Source organism: Ictidomys tridecemlineatus, chromosome 2 (assembly GCF_052094955.1).
Source record: "Ictidomys tridecemlineatus isolate mIctTri1 chromosome 2, mIctTri1.hap1, whole genome shotgun sequence".
In the NCBI taxonomy this organism is placed as follows: domain Eukaryota; kingdom Metazoa; phylum Chordata; class Mammalia; order Rodentia; family Sciuridae; genus Ictidomys; species Ictidomys tridecemlineatus.
In genome coordinates this window covers 41,855,134-41,878,999 of record NC_135478.1, presented here as the reverse complement: position 1 = coordinate 41,878,999, position 23,866 = coordinate 41,855,134, and the positions used below count along the sequence as shown (strand labels likewise).

The following is a 23,866-nucleotide window of genomic DNA, read 5'->3' as shown; positions in this document are numbered from 1 at the left end:
CAAGATAAAGATATTGTTTCCAACTATAACTAAAAACTATTTTTTTTAAAAAAATGAAGGAATCAATAATCAAATTAAAAATTCAGAGCTGAGATTGTAGTTCAGTGGTAGAGCATTTGTCTTGCATGTGCAAGGCACTGGGTTTGATCCTCAGCACCACATAAAAATAATGTATCTATCTACAACTAAAAAAAGTGCCCCAAGCCCACAATGATAAAGGAAAAAAAAAACTTTAAGGCAATTGAAGAAAAGATAGACATTTTATACAGAAGAACAAAAATAAGCATGACTAAAAAGAACAATCTCCCTAGATTACTATACACAACCAAAATATCTTTCAACAAAGGCAAAATAAAAGATATAAAATATGTACAAAAGTTAAAGCAAGTCATTAGCAACAGACCCTGGTGACATAGACAGTTTTTTAAAAACTGATGTCAGATAAAATATGGATCTGTGACAAAGAGATGAGGAGTACTGGAAATGCCACAATATAAATATGTTTTTAATTTTTTCTTATTGATTAAATTTCTTTAAAAGATAATGGGGGCAGGGTGTAATGAGGCATGCCTTTAATCCCAGCAACCAAGGCAGGAATATCACAAGTTCAAGGCCAGCTTAGCAACTTAGGGAGAGGGAGACCCTGTCCCAAAATAGAAAATAAAAATGGCAGGGGATATGGCTCAGTGGTAGAACATCACTGGGTTGAATCCAGGTTTCTCCCTCCAAAAAAGATGATTGTTTCAAAAATAATAATGCAGTGTGAGGTTTTTAACATGCATTATGACAACAATAGAAGATGAAAAACTTTATGGAAGAGATCAACCCACTCAGCCTTAGAAGGAAGAAATGGTCTATTATCCTAAGTCTCTTCCTCTGGGCTGTACATGTTGGTATATGTAAAATGGTGTCATATAACTTAAAAGCATGTAGATATAAATTAATATTTACTGTTAGCCTTAGGAAAACACTAAAATAACAAAACAAATAGTTATAGCTGATAAGCTGACCAGGAGGTGAAATGAATAATAAAAAATATACTGAACGGAAGGCAAGAAAAGAGGGAAAGAGAAAAAAAAGAATAGACAGGACAAATAGAAAGTAACTGACATGATTAAATAAAAAGATTTCATAAGTTTGATTTTAGTATAAACAACATCTACTCTTCAAAAGACCTAAGAAAATGGAAAGTCAAGTCATAGACTTGGAAGACATATTTGCAATACCATATTTGACTTATTTCCAGAATATATAAAATCCCTTACAACTCAATAGTTAGAAAGCAAACCAATATAATAAAAATCATGGACAAGGCCAATTAACAAATAAAACATAATGGTGGCCAAGAAACACATAGAAAGCTGCTGATCATTACGGAGCATCAAATGCTAACTAAATTCACAACACATGCCACTCCACACCCAACAAAATGGATAAAATTTTAAGAAATTGACACTGCTTCGTGTTGCTGAGAACGTGGAGCAACTCTTAGAATGTAAAAATGTCACCATCAATTTGGAAAACAGTTGGACAATTTTTAACATAGTTAAACTTAACATCTAACCTCTGAGTTAACAATTCTCATCCTAGGCTTTCGGATGAGAAATGAAAATTCCTGTCCAGCATGAGACTTGTGTAAGAACATTCACAGCAGCTCTCTGCATAATGTTCAAAATTTTTTTAATATTCATATTTTAGTTGGACACAATATCTTTATTTATTTATTTTTATGTGGTGCTGTGGATCGAACCCAGGGCCTCGCACGTGCTAGGCAAGTGCTCTATGGCTGAGTCACAACCCCAGCCCGTAATGTTCAATCCTTTGAATTATCCAAATGGCCATCAGTAAAACAAAAAACAAAAAAAAAACCGGATAAACAAATTGAGTTATATTGATAATATGTTCAACTATAAAAAGAGTAAAGTAACTGCAACAAACGTGGGTAACTAAAAATACACTGTGTGAATAAATCCAGGTGCTGGAGAGTACTTGCTGTATGATTGCTTCTATGAGGAGTTCTAGAACTGGGAAATTAAGACACAGTCATAGAAATGGCATCAGTTGTGGCTGAGCTGGGAGCTGACCCCAAAGGGAACTTTCTGGAATGATGCCTACGTAAGGTAGATGGGTCACGTGCACACCAGCTGTGGTGATAATGTACTAGCTATCTATGAAAATGCATTGAATAGCACATTTGAAATCTGTACATTTTATCATATGTAAATTACACCTCAATTAAATGTGTTTTACAATTTTAAAAGGAGAATATAACTTAAAAAAACAAGGAGAAACAATTGGGAGTGGGAGGAGGGAGAAGGGAAGGTAATATATTATTATCACTCTTATTATATCATGCCATTCCCTGAGGAAGGAAACCTTACCCATTTCTTAATTATGTAATTTGCTACAGCTTATTTTCTTTTGAAGAGTGTTTTTCTTCTGAGCCCTCTGATTTCTTGCTTTAATTTGGACTAATTACTTGCTAGGCTTGCTACACAGGTTGTATTCTGGGATTCGTTTTATTTCTTACAATGCTTAGATTGACTCTGTTTCACTCTTAGTTTCTTCTTCTCCTTCTCCTCCTCCTCCTTTGTAAATTTGTGAATCATTCTTTCAGAGGGTGTTTGTAACAAAGCAGAGTTTGAACCCTTCCATGCTCAAAACTTTTGGACTTTGTTCTTGGATTTGATTGAAAGTTTGGCTGGGCATCTAATTCTAGGATGAAAATTATTTTCTCTTGGAACCGTGAAGTATCACTACCTTTTCTTCTAGTTCCAATATTGTTTGTGAGAAGATGGATAACTTTGATCATATTCCTCTGTAGGTAATCTGCTTTGTTTTCTTGAGAACTTCTTGAATTCATTCTTTGCTTTTGCTTTTCTAAAATATTGCAGTTTATTCATTCAACAAATATTTACCATAGATATTGGTTGCCAGGAACCTTAGAGGCTGGAGATAGGTCTGTAAGATCCCTGCTCTTGTGGATATTTGGTACAATAAAATGTAGACAAATGAATAGATGAGATGCCTACGTTGGGAGAGGTCTATGCAACTGGGGAAGAAGATAATGATGATCTCGAGCAGGATGAGGAGACCCTTCAGATGAGGTCGGGGAGGGGGTTCTCCCTGAGGTGACAAATGAGAGATCTGGGGGAAAGCACTAGGGAAAAAGGAAACTTGAATCCAAAGGATCAAGGTGGGAGTGGACTCTGAGTGTTTAGAGACAGAAATTTGCCGGGGTAGCAGAAGAGTTAGGGAGCAAAGCCGGAAGGGGCAGGAGCTGAGACCCCAGAGGCAAACAGGAGACAGCATCTGGAGCTCACAAGGGGCTCAGATCTTATTCTAAATCAGGGGGTACTACGATCTGATTTAAGTTCAAAGGGCCCTCTGGCTGTGGTGTGTAAAATGGATTCATAAAAGGCAGGAACAGGGAGGCCAGTCAGAGGCCATTGCTCTAACCCTGGCCCATAGCAGCTGTGGTTTGGGGTGGTGTTGCAGTAGAGATGGGGAGAAGTGGTCAGGTGAGGGTCTTAGTTGAATGCTACAGGAAAGAACATGAAATTAAAGACCCCTCAGTTTCCCTTGTGCACTTAGGTAAGTGGTGGGCCATTAACCAACAGGGAAATCTTGAGGAGAAGAAAAAAAATTCTATTTTATTTGGAAGAAAAAAAATAGAGTGGTGTTAGGACATAACTAAGCAGAGATTCTAGATGGACCTGTGCAGTCTGTGCCTGTGTCAGATATCTAGGCCAGGGACTTAGGTCTGAGTGCCTTCACCTTGTCAGTGGTGTGCAATGCCCTGCTTGATCATTGATGGGCCGTTTTGAATTTTATTTAACTTTTTTGATGAAGCTGCAGATCCAACCCAGGGCCTTGCACATGCTAGGCAAGCACCCTACCACTGACCTTACCAGCCCCAAAACCTTTTTTCATGATGTCTTGTGTATCTTCCACACTTTTTTTTTTAAAAAAACTGTTTATTTCGTTATAATCTTTCCAATTCTGCCAACCTTTTCTTATTACAGGGATGTTAAACCTCCTGGTTTGATCCAAAGGATCTCTTAACTTTCCTTAATTTTCCTTATCTCTCTGTGCTTTTGTGCCATGTCTTCGGAAGGTTTTTTGACTCTTTTTTTGTCTCACAGTGATATTGATTCCTGTGATGTTGCTTTAATCCTTTTTTCCTTTCAAGAGCTCTTATTTTCTGGTGATTGCTTCTTTTTTATGGCAACCTGTTCTTGTCTCATGATTGATATCAGGATTCTGTTTGTATTCTTAAAATGTTCTGCCTCCTCCTTATATTATTTCTATTATGGTCTTGGTCTTTCTCTTTTGTACTGTTTTTCATGGAAAGTTAAGAGGTCACAGTACTCTCTCCATTTTTTGAATGAAGAGCTACTTGCTTGACCGGCCTGTCTGGAAGGGTTTTCATACAAGTGGGCTGCCCTGTGGGCCTTCCCCCACCCCCACTGGCACCGAGGGAATGATTTAGTACATGGAATGTGTCCAGTAGCAACACAAGTAGGACCTGGAAGTCAAGCTGAAATCTTGAATGCTTTTAGATTTAACGGCATATGAACTCTTTTGAAAGATCAGTAACGGCTACCCCTCCCTGAAAGCGTATGTCTGGATAAGTGTTACCAGTTATTCATTACTGTTTTTGAGGCATTGATAGGTTAGTAATGCTGGCCATGGGTGTGAGTGGGAGGGGGAGGCTCATAGCAAGAGGTCACCAGGCATCGTTCTTACTTCAACCTACAGAGCTGTCAAGGATCACAGTCCAGAAGACTGTCATTCAGCTCCAGCCTGAAGGAGATATTCATGGATAGATCGCAGGCCCGCGAAGCAGTCATTTCAGTGAATGATAATTCATGGTTAAATGTACGTGAACTTACCTTGGTCTCCATTTCTAGAGTGCTGACAGGAGGACTGACCAGAGAGGAAATCAGTTTGAGCAAGAAGTGGCCACTCATGTATTATTAGTCCTAAAATGTGTGTGTGTGTGTGTGTGTGTGTGTGTGTGTGTGTGTGTGTGTGCATATTTAGGCAAGTGACCCTAGTACAAGCTACATGCAAGTTATTTGTGGAATCTTTATACCTCTGTTACCTCCACGGGTCTGGTTAACCAGAGTTAACTGCATTTGACCTTATTTTAAAGGCTAATATGACAGACAAATATTTATTGACTCTACAGAAGAACCTGAACAGGATGCTGCCATTAGCAACTTGGAAAGACAGAGTTGAATTTTTTAAGGACACTTTAGTTCAAAACAAGAACATGAATCAACAGATCTGGTATCCACAAAGGTAAATTAGGGCAGTGAACACAGGAAGAACAAACAGTTCACATCCAAGATGGGCCAGACCCGATTCATCCATGTTGAACAGAGTGGCCATTTGGGGAAATTGCAGTGGGTCACAAGATTCACGAGTAACTGAGATTGAGTTTTAAACTAGAAATATCCAAAGGGAAATGTGATGGTGGGATAGATGATGACTAGGAGGGAGAATGGGCAAGAGATGTAAATGTGAGTGCTTCTGGGAGCCATGCTGGTGGGATCAATGTGTGAGACAGACGGGAGCATAATAAGAGGTGCTGAGGCCTGCAGCCAAATGCAGAAGAAGTGTCACTTCTGAAGACAGTCTAATTCAGATTTTGTTTAAAAACCACATAGTAGTCAGTCATGTGGAATTTCTCAGATCTCATGGTACACCCTATCTTTGGCACCGTGAGCAATTAGCAGCCCCCGTCTTCAGACCTACTGTTTAAGGCAGTTGTCCACCATCAGGCTACTCGTGAGCTGTGATAATGCAGATAGTTAACAAACCACACTGCTCTTGTGGTGCTATGTGTTCACCTTCTCACAAAGGGCAAGGGGGATATTCTTAAATTCTCAGTTCCTGGAGGAACACACCCAAACATAGAAATATACATGTAATGTAAATACATTCCATCAAGTGATTGTCCAGGAAAACATTGAAGAGACTTGTCTGAGGAATTGTGATTTCATTACTGTTCACTGTGAGGGTCTTTCTCCTCAAGTATGAAGGTGAACTCGAGGAAGAATCCATTGCAAGTCAGCAGAAGTTTCAGAAGTAGCTCCCTGAGGCTGTGTTAGCCAAGTGAACACAGCTAATTAATTAGCAGCTGGCTGATGTCAGCAGGCACATCCATGAAGATCGTCTGTGTTCTTCAAGTCAAGGAACATGGTGGTTTAGAACTAGAAGCACCTTTACCCCAGGAGAGCTGCATGGTAACAGACCATCAGGAGATAGTAAGTAGAAGACACATTCCAATTAAAACTGAAATCAAGATAGACAATGGCTTCTGTTCTGAGGGCTGTGGATGAACTCTAAGTGTTTCTGGATGGATGGAGAGAGAGAGAAAATTTTAAAATCTATTTTCTGAAATTTCTATTAATTATGTAATAGGCTGTAGAAACTGGATAAAATATGAAAAAGCTCCTACTAACTAGAGCTTAGCAGAAATAGGATTTATAAGTCCTTTTCCTCTTTTCTGCAAAGGAAGAATGATATAAGTTGGTTCAGAAAATGAGGAAGTGACAAAAAATTACTTTTGATATAAAATCATTGTTGCCAGTTCTCCATTTAATCTGTAGAGATAAGTAGAAGGAATAGAACAGCCCTGGCTGGAGTGGGGGTGTATGAGGTGCAGATCCTTCTGTCTTTCCCTCTCTTACCTCCTGTTGGTTGATGGCATTCTCTATAATCAGAAGAGTTTGCAAAATTGATATGAATGATGATTAAATGGAAAAGTCAAATTTATGTCATAAAGATTTGGGTGGGCTCAGTGAGGCTTCAGAAGCCTTGGGTTTTGCTATCTCTATAGGGACATTGAAGGGTTAAATATATCTCTCTTGGGCTTAAGTAAATGAATAGGTGGCACAATATTATTTCAGATCATTGAGTTGATCTAACCCAGTATTTGTCAAAATGTAGAAACTGAGGCAGGAGAGACTTGGAGGACAAGTTAAATTCAGGGCACAGGATTAGCCAGGTCAGGTGTAAGACCAGACTCTAGAACTTCCAATTCCAGCATCAGTTCTCATTCAGCTCTGATCTCTTCATTTCGTTTAATTCTTGAGATTATGCCTAAGAGCAATTGTATTTCTGATGTACACTGTACATTGACCAACCCATTTGAAATTGCCAACCTACAGGCTCCCCTAAGTATTCACCTACAGGTTGGCAACTTCAAATGGTTGGTCAATGTAATGTTATATGTGAGGTGCGCACTTAGGTGTTTTTCATTCTGGATGAGAAACAGAACATTTTGGATTTTCTGAACCCAGAGCACCTGATCAATAGAGGAATGGTGAATTGTATGGCAAACTTCACTTTCCTGAAAGATTGTTTGTGCGCGCGCGCGCACGCGCGCGCGTGCATGCGTGCGTGCGTGTGTGTGTGTGTGTGTGTGTGTGTGAGTATATGTGTGTAGTGATCTAATCACTTCCCAAAGACCCACCTCCTAAAACTAGGGAGGGCGATCTGGATGAACACCACTGTCCACCTAACTCTGGCTCATGCCTTCCACAATCCTTTGGTGGTAAGAATTTTAACATATAGAGGATGTGAGGGGAAAGGGGAAAAAAAAAAACAAGGGAGAGAAATGAATTTACAGTAGAGGGGGTAAAGAGAGAAGATGGGAGGGGAGGGGAGGGGAGGGGGGATAGTAGAGGATAGGAAAGGCAGCAGAACACAACAGTAACTAGTATGGCAATATGTAAAACAGTGGATGTGTAACCGATGTGATTCTGCAATCTGTATACAGGGTAAAAATTGGAGTTCACAACCCACTTGAATCAAATGTATGAAATATGATATGTCAAGAACTATGTAATGTTTTGAACAACGAATAATAAAAATTTTAAAAAGAAAATTAAAAAAATTTAAAAAAAGAATTTTAACATATGAATTTGGGGGAACACAAACATCCAGATCATAGCACCCACAGTTTAAATATACCATAGTTACGTCTTCATTTAGGAGTTTTAATTTTCTTAGTACTATAATAGAAGAATATTATTTCTGAAAATTATATGGATGAAGAAAAACTCATATTATCTGATATATCACTTAAGCCAGAAAGTCGAGATTTGGGGTTAAAAAAAATAAAAAGAATCCTTACACCCTTAGCATATACAGATTTCTTTGTGCCATATAAATTATATCTACTTTTAAAAGAACTCTAGAAAACATGAATTTTATCTTATACAGAGAAAAGTTAAGTCCAGCTTCTGAATATATCAGAAAAAGGCTGACAGTGTGAACAGATAAAATACAGCCAGAAAATGCTCATAAAAATTCACTTTCATAAAGTAAATATATAGATGGATTTTTATTGGCATATTTAACCAACAGAAAAAAACTGTTTTCTATCCAAGTTTTCTCAAAAATTAATCTGTATAAAAATTATTCTAGATATGGATACAGTGGATAAGTGAAGATAGTAATGAGGACAAAAATATTTAGGAAAAAAGTATCAAGAAGTAAAATGTACATATGACATGGGTCCTGGGATTTTGCATTTTTAAGCTCCCAAGCGAAGCCCCACTGCCTGAGGACCATACTTTGAATGCCAGGGTGTGGATACTATCTTGATTATACTAAATAAGTACAAAAATTAATTCACCAGTAAGCTGTAAAAAGCATTTACAGTACTAAATGATTTTCATTGGGAAAGTAGGAAGTTTCAGGAAAATCGAGTGTATTTGTAAGTGCAAGTATATGACATTTATAATCACTGTTAACTTACCACAAACTTTGGTAATGTCTCGTGTTCATCATAACTTGTGACAAATCATTAGTAAATGCTCATGTACCCTAGATTTTTCCTTACCAGAAAATGGGTTCTTGTGGGCAGGAAAAGATTCCTCCCGATGTCTCCAGACTTGCAAACAGATGAGGGTCCCCTGGGGCCTCAGGCTGACCACAGAAGGGCTGTGTGGAGCTACCAGTACAGGCGCCCTTTGTCCCCACAAAAGGGAGGTAAGTGTTATCACAGGAAAGGTAAAAGAAGTAAGAAGGCACAGCTCTTCCAGGACCCCACCTTACTCCACTATAATTCTGACAGATCAGGTTTTTGCATAAAATAAATTTTGTTCCCCTAGGTATTCATCAAAGGAAAATGAAAACATATGTCCTTGCTAAGACTTGTAGACAGCAACTTTATAATTGCCCCAGACTGGAAACAACCCAAATGGCTTTCAACAGGTAAAAGGATACGCAAGCTTGGTATATTTAAATAGGGGGTGCTATGATCTGGATGTTTGTGTTTCCCCAAATTCATATGTTAAATTTTTCAAACCCGATAGATGGTGTTAGAGAGTGGGGTCTTTGGGAGGTGACTAGGTCACAAGGGTGGTGCTCTCATGGGTAGGATTGGTGCCCTTATAAAAGAGGCACCTTAGAAGGAGAGCATTCTCACCTGCTGAGATGGAGTAAGCAGCCTGCCACCTAGGAGAGGGCCCTCACCAGGACCACACTAGCACCCTGATCTCAGAATGACCTCCTCCAGAACTGTGAGGCATAGATTTGTGTGGCACTTTGTTACAGCAGCCTGAACTGACTAGGACCTTGGGCCACTGCCCAGCACTGCCACACACAGCACCAGGGGTCCTCCTGACAAGCGTTGAACAAAAGAAACTGAAGCAAGAAGCACATGTTGAAGGACTGGATTGATTGGAAGGTCTAGAACAGGTTGCTGCTGGGGAGTGAGGACAGGTTGGGTGTGACCAAGGGGGACTTTCTGGGACTGTGGAAATGTGCAATGTCTTGCATAGGGTGGTGGTGATGTGGGCATATCCTCTCGTCAGAGCCTTGAACCGTACAATTAAAGGAAGTTATGCTGTAGTTTTTAAAACTGAATGTATGAGAAAGGAGTTTTGGAAACCATAGCTACTGCATAAGGAGAGTCAGGCCTGAAGAGGCCACCTGACTGCCCCAGAGTGATAGATAAGGGTTAACCCAGCCCTGTCACAGCTCTTCTCCACTCTGTCCTCGCAGCCCTGCCATTTCTGAAAGCTTCTATCATTTTCTTTCTGGAAAACATACTTTCCAGACACTTGGCTGGAGTTTTTGGATTCAGACTGATTTCTCCTTGAGGTGGCGTCCACTCGTCCCTACCCAGCATGCATGTGGACAGTGGTCTAGAAAAAAATGGTTTTGTAACCTGGAAACAAGGCCACATACCTGCCCTGCTCAGCCAGGGAGGCTCTTTGCTCCCACGGGCCTTAGGCAATTTACTTAAACTGAATTCTGTAAGTGAGCTGGGCTGAGCTCTGTAATCACACAACAGATCTTTATAGATGGAGTGGGTATGTCCAGCCCCCAAGGCCGTCTGTCACATGCACTCTGCTTCCATCCTGGCCCAGAGCCTTCTGTTTTCATCACCTAAATGTTTTGGGGGGACTTTTCTCATTACAATATCTCTGACCTAGATGTAATGCATTATGTGGAAGAAATATACTAAGCTGCTGACTGTGGTGTCCCTGGGAGGTCCAGAAAAATTCCCCCTGGATACCAAGGGACAACAGAATGTGTCTGTTTGTTGCCTGTTCCCCTTAAAAGAGGTAGCCAGTGTTCTCTTTCCCCAGCACTTAGAACAGTGCCTGGCACATACAATTGCCCAATAATAACTGCAGAACTGATGGAGACCCTATGACATCTTCATTGGTTTATTGGTTAGAAAGAACAAATATCCTATCAAAAGCATGCATTTATGAGTCAGTTTATTTATGGGATTTTCCATGCCAGCCTGTGTATGTATCCACATGATGAGTGGTAGAAAGAGCATCCAGGCAGAGGACAGAACAGGTGCAAAGGCTTGGTGGCAGGGAGAGCTCAGTTGTCTGCTGGGAACTGAGAGAAGATAAGCAAAGACCATAGCAGCACTAGGAGACTCTGGAGAGAAAAACAGAGAACAGATAACTTGGGACCTTGGTAAGGGCTTTCAGTTTGATTCTAAATATGATTGGGCAGCTATTGAAGCTATTAAAGTGCTTTAAGGGTATGATTCAAGCTTTGTTATAAGATTCTTTTTTTTTTCCCCTCCATGCAAGGAAAAAGAGTTGCAGGTTGTCAGCATTATAGAGGGAGGCCAGTCGGGTGCCGCTGCAATAATCCATGGCGGGAGGCGATGGTGGCCTCCATTACAAAGGTTGCAGTAGAGGTGGAGAGAGGAGGGTGCATTCAAGGCAGAAGCTGGCAGTAAGAACTTCCTGAGCAATTGAATGAGTAGGGTGAGAAGAAGGAGGAATAAGGGATAACTGCTAAGATCCTAGCATGAGAAATAATACATAGAAAACTAAGCAATGAACACATTTTGAAAGACTGAGGGTTCTTTTTTGGATAGGTTGGACATGGAGATATCGGGCAGTTGTCTAGGCAGTTGGACATATGAGCTTGGAGGAGTGTCAAGGCTGGAAGGACAAAATGGGAGTCGTTAGCATCTACATTGGCATCCACAGCTAATGGAGTTGACAATAACACTGCAGAGCAGGATGGAGCTGCAGGAACCTCAGCATTTGGGGCCGACAAACAGGTTCTGGTGAATTCTCACCATTTACTTACTGTGTTCTCTATAATGTTATTGGCCAATATTGTTTTGAGTGACTTTCACACATATCTTTAAACAGCCTGTAAGATGTTATATATGAAGAATAAAAGGTGTCATTTCAGAGGCTGTGTAGGGACAGGAAATAGCAGAGGCTCTCCCCATCAAAGACATGTTACTGGCACCATTTGTATTTCCAGCTATTTTCCTCATCGATATTGCTGGGTGGACATGCCCCCTGCAAGGTGCCAGACCCACATGCCCAGAAGAGATTGAGTGGACTAGACACCCAGAAGGGGGTGAGGTGGAGCTATGCTCCCTCCTGTACCTGCAGCTCAGCTGGAGCCGGCAGTGGCTAATGATGTTCACAGTAACTGCTCTCGTTTGACTCCTACTCACCAAGAACCAAGTTGTCGCCTGGACCTGGCAGAGTCTGACACCTCAAACAGTTTTCAGATTTAATAAATGCTGTTCAGTGAATGGATGCATGCACACATAAATACAAGAACACTTTAAGTCAAGATAGGCAGTTAAGAAAGTGTTTTATCCCACCACTGCCCAAAGTTATCTGCCCTGTCACTCCCACACCAAGAGACACGTGCAAGGAAACACTGCCTACATTTATTCTTCTGATTTCCAGACTTTGACATCAGATTGCCTGGGTTTGAATCTCACCTCAGTCACTGACTGACTGAGCAGCCTTGAGCAATTTGATGGACCTTGGTTTCTTTACCTGGGAAACAGAAATCACTGTCATGCCCACCGCAGAGCGATGCTGTGAGAGCGGCATGAGCTCACATGTGTGACATGCTCAGAACCAGCCTGGCACATTGTTAGTGCTGAGGAGATGTTCGCTCTTATTATCCTTATTGTTATCTTATTATGCTTATTATTACTCTTGTTCACTGTAGCTCTTTCATCAAGGATCAAAGTCAGCCATCAAAGCAACTCTTGCTCCAACTGTCTGAGCCAGAAAATAGGCCCAGAAATGGCAGATGTGATATTCCAAATGATTAGCAACTGGCCTAGCACCCTATAGATACTGTAGTGACATTAGACGGTCCCAGCCTTGGGCGGCTGGCAGATGGCACATTGCAGCCAGCTAGGGTGTGAGCTCAAGGATCAGGGGCCCCTTCCTCCCACCAGGTCCAGGCCTTCTGTTGCTAGAGCAGTAGAGGCTGGGGCAAAGGAACTGTGGCCATGCAGGCAGTTCCAGGTCAGGCCTTGGTAGTAGGAGGACGCAGGCCCAAGGGGATTTCAGAGCAGTGGCTGTTTTCTTAATCCTAGCAATAGGTCTGATCATTCTAGGGTATATCTGCTGACCTCAGCCTGTGAGGACAAACTGAGCACTGAAAAAACCTTCCTCCAGTTCCCCCACTGTTCCCACCATCACCACCTACCAACACTTCCTGGCCACAGTCTAGTCTGTTGCTACTCATTTTTCTGAACTACATCAGCTCAGCTTGAAAGCGTTGGGAGTTGAACCAGCACTTCTGGGGAACTCACATTTGCCACCTGATTCTTCTTATCTGTTAGGACCCACAATACTCAGGGCTCCAAAGACCCTGAACCAGCTCTGTGTCCTGACATCTTAACTAAACCTTCAAGGGTTAGGAGGTCCCCAGCCACTCCTAGTTATATAGCCAAAAGCAGAATGCAGAAATAAATTGTAATACAGTCAAACAATAGGCTTCCTTAGAGAAATGAGAGTAAATAAAATACCTAGACTCACAAAATAGGTATCGTGCAGGTATAATGTTCAGAGAAAGAAGTAGACCCCAAAGGCCACCCTCACTCTATGCAAGGAGTGTGTTTTCTTCATGCTCTTCCTCTCTTCCTCTTTGCTGTCTCTGGCTCCCCGCTCCTCCAGCTTCTTTGAATGCCTCTCACTGGCTGCCCTAGAGGAGCATTTGATCACTCCTGTAATTCTGTTCAGAGCAGGTGGGGACCCTGCTTTAATTTGGCTTATTTTTGGTATGAAGCTCCAGATAAGTGTCCTAACTATGGGTACAATCATGTCACCCTTGCTTAAAGCCATTTAATGGAACCCATTGTACCCAACCTAAACTTCAAACTCTGCCAAGACCTAAAACAAAGGCTGGCAACCTCAGATTGTGAGCCAAATCCCGCTTGTTGTCTGTTTTTGTCAGTAAAGTTTTATTGGAACACAGACGTGTCCAACGTTTGCAATTTGTATAGGTCTGCTGTGTGTCAAAAGCAGACTTGAGCAGTGGTGGAGACCATAAAGCCCATAGAGCCCTTGAACATTTGCCATCTGGCCCTTAGTAGAAAATATTTGCTGACCTCTGATTAGAAGGTCTCACAGGATCTGGCCACTGTCCACCCTTCCAGCCCTGGGTCCATCTCCCTACCTCATGTGCTCCAGCTACACACCACATTCAGTGCCCCCTGGGGCCTGTCCACTGGCTCTTTCTCTGCCAGGAATGCTCTTCAGCCCTCCCTGTCATCAATATAGTCTCAACCCTGATGCACCTGAGGATCCCTGGCCACAGGCTCCCACCCCTCCCTCTAACGCCCTGGCTTACTTTGCGCCTTCCAAAGATGCGTTTACTTTTCTATTGACTGTCTCCTCCAGTAAAAATGCAAACCCCACCATGGCCAGGACGAAGTCACCCTCGTCCACTGGTGCACCCTTGTAGTTCTTGATACCCTGACCTGTTATGGGTGTTCAGTAGATATGAGGCAAATGAATGAAGGAAGGAATAAAGATTTTCTAAAAGGCAATGCTGAGCAGTGGAGATCTGGAGTAGCAGGTGTGTTGTATGAAATGTTCTTTCATCTGATGAGCACACAGATGATCACACACTGTGCATCTCGCTTCCCTTTGTCTGTCTGTGCACCAGTGGTATTATGCCCATTTCACAGATGAGGAAACTGAAGTTCAGAATCATTGTATTAACATGCCCACAGTCACACAGTTAGTAAGTGACCAAGCAAGATCAGACCTGTCTGAATTCAGTACTCACCTTTGCCCAGTTGCCCTGCTCTTGAACTCAGCCCAGATGGCCTTGACTCTTGCAAATGCACTTCCCCTCTCACAGAACTTCTTTCTGGGCCAAGAGGACACACACACCCCATCTGGCAGATAACATCTTAGAATTTGAGTCCAGGCTGCACATATGCTATTGATCTGTTACCCTCATTCATTTTTTTAAAAATCCAAATAAAAATGAAGCCCAGCAGTCAATCTGAATTAATTAGCTTTTCTGGCAGCTGCCATCTGAGAATTAGGAATTATCCTGAGCCAATAAATTCTAACGATTCTTTTTTTTTCTTGTAGTGTCAGATTGGATTAAAGGAAATGTTATGGGTAAAATTAAATGCTATGCCTTTCTTATTGCTTCAGTTGCCTGAAGATAAATGCTTTTCATGATGATAAATATACCATAAATTCTTGTAACAATAACTGAAATTCAAATAAATAGGCTGTATAACCCCATGGGATAGTAATTTTCCTTTTATAGTCGGCTAATTTACTGTTTATTGAAGAGAATGCCTGGTCGTTGCCTTTGAGGGATTTGAAATCCAGTGTTGGTCTGGATTACTTAAGGAAAGCCCCAAGCCAAGCACCTGTCTACATCTTTGATTGTCTGTACTTTATTAAAAGGTTACAAGTCCACAAAATTCATGATCCTCAAGGCTGGAGAGGGCATGGGTGAAGTAAGAGGAAAAAGAGGCAGGACCCCTGGAAGCTGCACTCTGACCTCAGCCACGCTGATTCAGCTCATCATGCCCCAGATTTCTCTCCTGTTAAATGTGGGTTTTAGTAGCTGTCCTGCATCACAAATGCAGCCCATTCCTGAGATATTAAGTGTGACCATTTTAAAAATGGACAGAACTTATTCCTGCTATCACATGAGTGACTTTGTCCAGTGTCCTAATGAAGCCAAGCCCTTGTCCTGGAGCTGTGGAGTGGTGGCCCAGGGAGCCTGGAATGCAGGCAGCATGCAGAGCCTGCCAAGCCAGCAAGGGCCTGAGCACCACAGGCAGGGTCCCATCCAGTGGAAACACCTGCTCCACACAGCACTGTAGCCAGGAACCCAGAGCATCTACAAACCGGCTGATGTGGGGCAGACCTGAATGGAAGTCCAGACTGAAGGGTTAACCAATAGTGTTAGTGCTTTTCCATCTGACTAGCGTAAATTTGGACCAATAGCATTGACCCAGTGCAATATGAACTCCTAGACTAGCACACTCTGGCAGCAACTTCCATTAGCTTCCCTCTCACCCCTCAAGAGTGGTTTCCATCCTTCACACTTGAATAAGTCCTGCTCCTTTCATTCTTACCTTTCATTGTCCTATTGGAGACAAGAACCTGGAAAGAAGTTGGTGGTGGGGTCTGGGTGCTGGGATCTGTTGTAGCACTGGAGGGCATAGGCTGCCAAACCACTTGATGGCAGTGGAGAAGAATCTGGCTTTGCTGGCTGCAACCCTTGGCTGCTGACCCTATCACACAGGCTTGCAAAGGCCCCACCCATCCACAGAAGCAGAGACTAGAGTTTCTTCTCAAACTCTGGTTTCACTAAAGCCACTCTGCACACCGTATCCACAAGTTGAAATGACAGTAAGGGGTAGAAACATCAGGCATTGACACTGCTAAGGCAAATGGTCCCTGCTTTCAGTGAAAAACGAAGTTTAACCAATAAACACATTTCTCAATGTAACAGTGTGTTTAGTTGGAAGTTTTATATGTATAATGACTGAGTTTCCAGAGTGAAAAAGTCCAAATTAGGTGACAGAGAACCAGACCTCTCAAAAAATCACTGAAGAGATCCCAAATGATTGAGAGTCTTAAAAAGTGAGATAAGACTTGAGGAGAACTATGTGGGGAGAGCTGCTGCAGGTTGGGAGTGTGCCTGTACTTCCCTGCAAGGTGGGATTCAGGATCCAGCCCAGGGAGAGATGTGCTGCTCAGCTATGGCTGCCTAACAAATCACTCCAAAACCCAAGAATTTATTTAGCTCACCAGTCTGCAGATTGGCTGGGGATTAGCAGCTCTAGGATGGTCCCCTTAGGTAGTTGCAGTCAACTGCTGGGTCAGCAGGCCACTTCTGATTTCTCCTGGTTCGCCTGTGTGTCTGGAATGAAGAGCTGACTCGGTGTTGCTGCTTGTCATCTCCCATCCCTGAGAGGCGAGACTGAGTAGGGTCACATGATAGTGGCAGGCCCCAGAGAGCAGCATACAGGGACTCTTCTGGTCTACACTTGGAATGGTACATCATTATTTCCCATGCCTTCTGTTGTTCAGAACAAGTCACTAGACTAGCCCAGGTTCAAAGAAGATTGGTCCCTAAAGGGGGGAACATCAAAGACAGGTTGGAAAAGCGTGTGGCCAAGGAAGGAGATTTGCGAGATTTTTATTTTTATTTTTTAATTACACATGGTTCACATTTATTTCTATTAGCACTGTCAGGAGCATAGAGGGAGAAGTCTGCTGCAGGAGGGCTGCAGATCAGAATAGGCAAGGAAGAGACAACCCAAACCCGGGCTGCGGGCATTCAGCCCAGGCAGCGTGGAGGCAATGTGCACTCGGGATCCATTATTTTGAGCTGTGCTCACTGCACCACCCTGTGCCCTGCCCAGTGCCTTCCACTCTTTATCCAGACTGGAAGGGCTGGTGCCATTACTGCTCTCCACACCCCATTGCCCATGGAAGTCTCTGGTCTTCTCCACACAGGGCCAACTACGTTCAGGTGTCTGGCTCCAGAAGTACAAAGTCACCATATCCATGTAGAGCAAGAAGACGAAGACCAAGACCACCAAGAGTCCCTCAGTGTTCAGCATCAAGTGTCATTGCCATATTGTATCATTCACAGATTCAGGAGTTCAAAGAGGCCTTTAACATGACTGATGAGAATAGAGAAGGTTTTGTGAACAAAGATTTGCATGATACGCTTGTCTCCCTAGGGAATAATCCTACTGATGCAGACTTTAAGGCCTTGATGAATGAGCTCTGGGGTCCATGTCTGGTGAGAAGTTAAATGACACAAATCTTGAAGATGGCATCATCAATGCTTTCACTTGCTTTGATGAAGAAGCAACAGGTGCCGTTCAGAAGAATCAGCTGAGAGCTGCTGACAGTGATGGGAGACCAGTTTACAAAGGATAGAAGTGGATGAGCTGCACAGAGAAACCTCTTCTATGGTGTCTGTTTTCCTATGGACCATGATGAATATGCCAATTAGGATTGTGCTGATAAAGGCCACCAAGATGATCATAAAATATCCAGGGTAGATGGAGACTGGTGGTCTCTGAGGCGGTTGGTGCTGTTGTTGGCATTTCCTCCCAGTGCTCTAAGAGTGGCAGCACTCTCCCATGGAGATCTTTCTGAAATATTGTACTCATTCCCTGTCATTCTCTCACTTCTCTTGTGCCCTCCGGCTCTAGAATTAATCACTGTCCACCTCAGGTATATCACTTTAAAACAGAGGCATGGCTGTCCATCAATACTGAAGTTCCAGAATGTACCAATGCATTTCTCTCCATCTTTCTGACAAAATACCTTGGCCTGCAAAGTGAGATGACACTGGGTCTATTTTTCTCAGGTCCATGTCAAGAAGGATCATGCTGAGCTCTTGTTCCACTTCTCCCAGTGTCTGGGTCAATTCTGACCATGTTTTGTGGTGTTTACCTCTTTTGGCAAGAGACCCAAAGGTTTGATCTTGTTGCTGTCACTGTCAAATGGAAGGAAAGAGATCTCATTAAGCGCTGTACTTCACACCAGGGCTGTCCAGGTGTGGACTGACATTTGACAGTGAAGTTGAGGCAAAGAGAATTGAGGGTATAGTTCTAGAGGTTTCCAAACTACGCAGGTTCTGTGATAAGGGCTGCCCCCTTGGCTGTGTCACTTCATGGTCAACAGCAATGGAAGGAATCATAGGGTTGCAAGTTCAAAGCCAGGCTCAACAACTTAGTGAGACCTTGTCTTGAAAAATAAATAAAAAGGATGGGGACATAGTTCAGTGGTAGAGTGATTGCCTAACGTGGGTGAGGCTCTGGGTTCAATTTCCAGAAGGAGAAGCCAAGAACTTTGCACTGGGACAATAGAAAAGATGCCTGGAGGGCATCTCAGGAATTGGCAAGACCCCACCCGTGGCAAGCTCAAAGTGTAAAAGTGTAAAACCGTGCAAACTCCTTTCAAAGATATTTGTTTGGGAATAGAGCTCCCAAGCTCCCAGAGGGTCACCCAGGCAACTGTCAGCCTCAAGGTACCCATTTCTGCTTGAAACATTCAGATGCAGCTGTGGTTCCAGTCAGATCTTGGCCTCCACTACTTGATGCTGGTTTTGCAGGTTTGCAGAATGGGAGTTATGAGGGCTGGGGTTGTGGCTGAGTGGAAGAGCGCTTGCCTAGCACGTGCGAGGCCCTGGGTTCAATCCTCAGCACCACATAAAAAAATAAAATAAAATAAATGTATTATATCCAACTACAACTAAAAAATGAATATAAAAAAAGAATGGAAGTTATGGAGTCATAGAAGCAACTACCAACATTTCAAAGGAAAGTCTGGGAGGCCATGCTGTGTGGCAGGGTCCCTATGAGCAGCCCTAAAAGGGCAATGCATGAAGCTGTGATGAAGACTCCAGAAAGTTAGAGGTCCCAGAGACCCAAAACACCTGCACAGGGAGGCTGCAGGCAGCAGCAGCAGGGCCAGCTGGAGAGAGGCCATGTGGGCTACAGCTAGCAAGGTCATAGGGATGTGGCTGCCAAGCCCTTTGCAGCCCACCCATATCATGCCATAGTGTACCCTGATGCCTGCACTTGAAGCTGTAGGATTTAACCTTTGTGTTGCTGGGTTTCAGTCTTGCTTTGGTCTGATTCCTCCTTACTATTTTCCTGTTCTTCTGGAATGGGAATGTTTACCCTGTGCCTCTGTATCTTGGAAATATGTAACTTTTTTAAAAAAATTTATTTATTTATTTTTTGCAGGGGCTCACAATTTAGTTTGTCTCGAGTCTCAGAGGAGACTTTGAACTTGGACTTTTGAGCAAGGCTGGAACTGTTAAGACTTTGAAGACTCTTGGAGATGGACTGAGTGCATTTGGCACTGTGCAGTGGACATGAGGCTTTGGGGTTCAGGGCTGGAATGTTATGGTTTTGATCTGAAATGTCCCGAAAAGGCCCATGTGTTAAAGGTTTGGTCACCCGCCTGTTGGCGCTATTCGAAGTGGCGGAACCTTTAAGAGTTCTGGTCTGCTGAGAGGAAGTTAGGTCAGCGAGGGCGTGCTCCTGAAGGGGTTATTAGAACCCTGGCCCCTTCCTGTCTCCCTCTCTGCTTCCCAGCCACTGAGAGGTGAGCAGCTTCCTCCAATGCTCACTCCCTGCACGATGTAGACCTCTCCACAGGTTTGAAGGCAGCAGGACCATGTGACCGTAGCCTGAAACTGTGAGTCAAAGTAAGTCTTTCCTCTGATTCCGTTGATTTATCTCAGGTATTTGTTACGGTGGTGCGATGCTAACACACTGAAATATAGAGATGTGATGGCTGGTTCTTGAGCGGTTGTACTGTCCTATAAGGAAGTCACTACCTACTGAGCACGGTAGAGCCACACACCAGCCTGGGACTGCTTTCCTTCGCACATCATCTGCCTCGCAGAGAAATTAACCACTACTCATTGAAGCCTGCGGTGCTTGCTCAGCAGTGCTGGTCCCATCTGGAAATTTGTTAGAAATGCAAAACGTTGAATCTCACCCCAGACCTGCATTTTATCAAGATCCATAGGTAACTTGTGCAGTATGAATTTGGTAATTGCTTTATTTTTAAGCTGTCTTCACTGGATGATATTCATTATATTCCTATCCTTGCATTTGCCTGAATATTAAATAAACACTTTTATAATTTTCACAAGATATGGAATTAGACATTCTAATTTCCAGTACATAGCTTCTTTTTATTTTTTATTTTTTTAATATTTATTTTTTAGTTTTGGACGGACACAACATTTTGTTTGTATGTGGTGCTGAGGATCGAACCCGGGCCGCACGCATGCCAGGCGAGTGTGCTACCGCTTGAGGCACATCCCCAGCCCAACAGTATAAATTTGGAGTAGCAGTAGTTTGAGCTACTGCCATTTGAAGCGGGCGGGTCCCACGTGAACTCAGTCCTAACTAATGTACCTCCCCGGTGGGGGGGTTAGATGAGATCAAGGTATGGCACCTGGGCCTGCAGTGTGTAGCTAGAGTTACTGAGTTAAATTGCCGTGGAGTGGGGCGGGAGATAGGTTCCATAATAACGTACAGGTCTATGGCAATATTAGCATCTGCCACTGTATGCCCAAGGACATCCTCTAACTCAATATGAAATCTTGGAGACCAAGATGAAAGGTGCAGCGTTTGTTGAGTAAGAACTTGGGATGTTTTGCAGAAGCCATTGTTTTGGCATCAGGGACAGGTCCCAGAATGGGCCTTACAGAGCCTGCCTGGGGGCTTGACCCCAAATGATACAGGCCTTCGGTGGGTGGGCAGGGGGCTTAGACTGATGTCATTTACAAAGCCCTTTGAGTGGGGTGGCATCTGAGGGACACAAAGGACCCTCTTATACTGTGTACTGGCGTGAGAACTGCTGAGTCCTGGCTCTGGGGCCAGTCTCCTGACTGCAAAAGGGGAAACCTTCCGGTTGCTGGTTGGCTCTGCCGCTGTGCTTATCCCCAATTTTCCGGCTGGTCAGGCTTCATCTCTCCTGTTACGTGCTTGACGGAGCTCTCCTCAGTGCCTCATTATGGTCTGAAGGACAGAGTGGCCTAGTTTTACTGGGATGCAGGGAGCCTGCTAATGCAGGGGCTGAGGCCATAGTGTGTTGCTGGGGAAGGATGGAAAAATATTTTTTCTTTTTTTAAAATTTTATTTTTTAAATACATGATGGCGAAATGCATTACAATTCTTATTACACATATAGAGCACAATTTTTCATATCTCTGTTTGTATATAAAAATTTTGAGTCAGGAGGTAACAGGCAGTTCCAAGGTGAGGGGCCCTGCAGAAATACCTGAGCTCAGCCAAAGCAGAGAGTTCTCTCTAAATTGGAAGCCAAGAACTCCCTGGGGCTGCAAGTCCCCTGGGAGCTTAATCTGAGGCCTAAGCAGCCCCACCTCCACCCTCGGGCTGGCAGGCAGGTGCTCACCACGCCCACACAGCACGGGGTGCAAACTGTACTGAGCTCCTGGCCCAGGTGTTTCTGTTCAGGCTCTAGCTGATTGGTCGTGAACAGGTTACTTCACTTTGCTATGTCATAACTTTCCCTCTGTAGTGGAGATCATAGGGTTGTTATGGGAATCAAACGAGCCCCATAGAGCCCTCTTCGGGGCCTCAGTAAGTCATGGTTGCTGGCTTTGATATTACCAAATCGGCCCTACCCAGGTGACCCACACTCCACTCTCAGGAAACCCTCGAGCCGTGCATAGATTGGGGCTCCTGTGAGGAGCCCCGGGAGTTGGCGCGTGGTTTGCCGGTGCACAGCAGATACTTGCCAGAGACTCTCTTTCCCTCTTAAACTTCTGGCTCTGTCTTCTGAATGCCATGGGCCACTTATGGGGCCCCAGAGGAGCTTCAGGTAAAATTGGACACCGTGGTCTATGGTCATTTGGGCCACATCCACTGGCAGGAGGAGAGCTGGCCAGGAGTCAGTTCAAGTCAGGCCCTTTGATCATCAGGTGAAAAGAATTTAGTAAACATGGTGGTCAACCAGGCCAGTGGCCAAGATCAGAACTGGCCCTAGACCTTGAGGCAGAGTAGGGCAGGGCTCTGCCACCAAGAGGACAGTTGTGCCTGCAGCCAGGAGGGTAGAGTGAGTGGTCAGGAACCCCTTTTTTGGTAAAGTTCCCTTAATTCCATAAAAACAAAGGGAATTCTGTTTTTCAAGAGCCACGGATCCCTTAATTAGCTTTCCCTGTGAATTGGGTTCTTAGGAAGGTTCCTTGGGACGGAGTCTCAGGCCCTCAAGCAGCAGACCCTCCTCAAGGAAGTGTCTTGCGGAGCTGCTGCTCCTTCCAGGGTCCTGTCTGCTGTACAGGTCTCTAATCTTTTTCAAATTATTCTGCTTAAGTCTATTGTTGTCTTGTAGGCAATGCTGACATCTTAGCCTAGGAAACATCATCCTGGTTTATTTTTTAATTGTCATTGGACACAATACCTTTTATTTTTATTTATTTTATGTGGTGCTGAGGATCAAACCCAAGGCCTCGGAAGGATCTACCCCTCCCTAAGTGAGCGCTCTACCACTGAGCCACAATCCCAGCCCCTCTTCCTGGTATTTAAAGTAGGAATTCTTTCAGTGGTGTTTTTACCCTGGGGCACAGAATGGGAGATGAGGACCACGTTGGCTTGGGCCACTGTTTTCCCAGTCTTGAGGAGAACCACAGAGCATTGCATCTGAGGGCAGGATGGGGACAGGGAGGGGAGGGCTGTGCCCACAGATGGGTTTTGCCTGCAGCAGTCCATTCTTTCCTCCCCAGTAGTGTCCCAGCTCCTCTGGAGACTCTTTGGCTTGGGTTTCTCCATAAGCAGACTCTGAGACCAGGTTTCACTTAGAAAGTCACCTGGAAACTTCAGAGGGAGTGAAGGGGGAAGATAGGGAAGGGAAGGATGTGTTTGCAAGCCTTTGCACCTGCAGTTGATCCCCTGGGGAGCTCCAGCAGCTGGTGTCCAACACTCTTGTCACCTCAGCAGGGATTGCAAGGCTGGGTGTAACCCAGCATGTCAGCTGGCCCTGTTCACTCATTCCTGCAGGGGAAAGCCCTGAGGCAGAGGTGTCCCAGTGCCGCAAGGAACATCCTTCTGCCTGGAGAGGTGATGTCTGTGAGCCGAACAACTAGCATGTTCTGTGACCCTGAGTCTGGGCAGCCAGAGGACCTAGAGCTGGTCACTGAGGGAGACCAGGAATTTGGCTGGTTCCTTTGGGGGAGGGAAGGGCCTATTTACCGACCTGCTCACCTGGAGGGAGTGGCCCAGCCATCTGGCACCCTATTAGAAGTAGGTGCTTTAAGTCGACTCAGGAAATCAAGCAGAAAGATTATGGTGGCATTGATTGAACGGCTCATTTAAAAAAATATATTTGAATTCTTATTGTGGAGAAACATACATGGCTTAAAATGTACAATTTTAACCATTTTGAAGTATACAGTTGTATGGTATTAAATACATCCACATCATTGTGCAGCATTTTCTCATTTTAAGTTTTTGCATTTTTATCCTTGGGGAAGAGGGCACCACAACTGTGATTTATCTTTTTTGGCTGTTGGTAAGTCTATTTACATGGCACCCCTCCCCCAATGT

At 43.7% G+C, this 23,866-nt stretch overlaps 1 long non-coding RNA gene across 3 annotated transcripts in view; it reads left to right on the top strand.

The window, feature by feature from the left end:
* The first annotated feature begins 2,703 nt into the window (after positions 1-2,703).
* LOC144375059 (uncharacterized) overlaps positions 2,704-23,866 on the top strand; it is a 70,260-nt gene continuing 49,097 nt past the window's right edge. For 2 of the 3 annotated variants that reach the window (XR_013434413.1, XR_013434415.1), the window contains exon 1: positions 2,704-2,824. This is a non-coding gene — a long non-coding RNA (uncharacterized LOC144375059). The remainder of the gene's footprint in view (positions 2,825-23,866) is intronic. The other variant, XR_013434414.1, reaches the window with a different exon arrangement.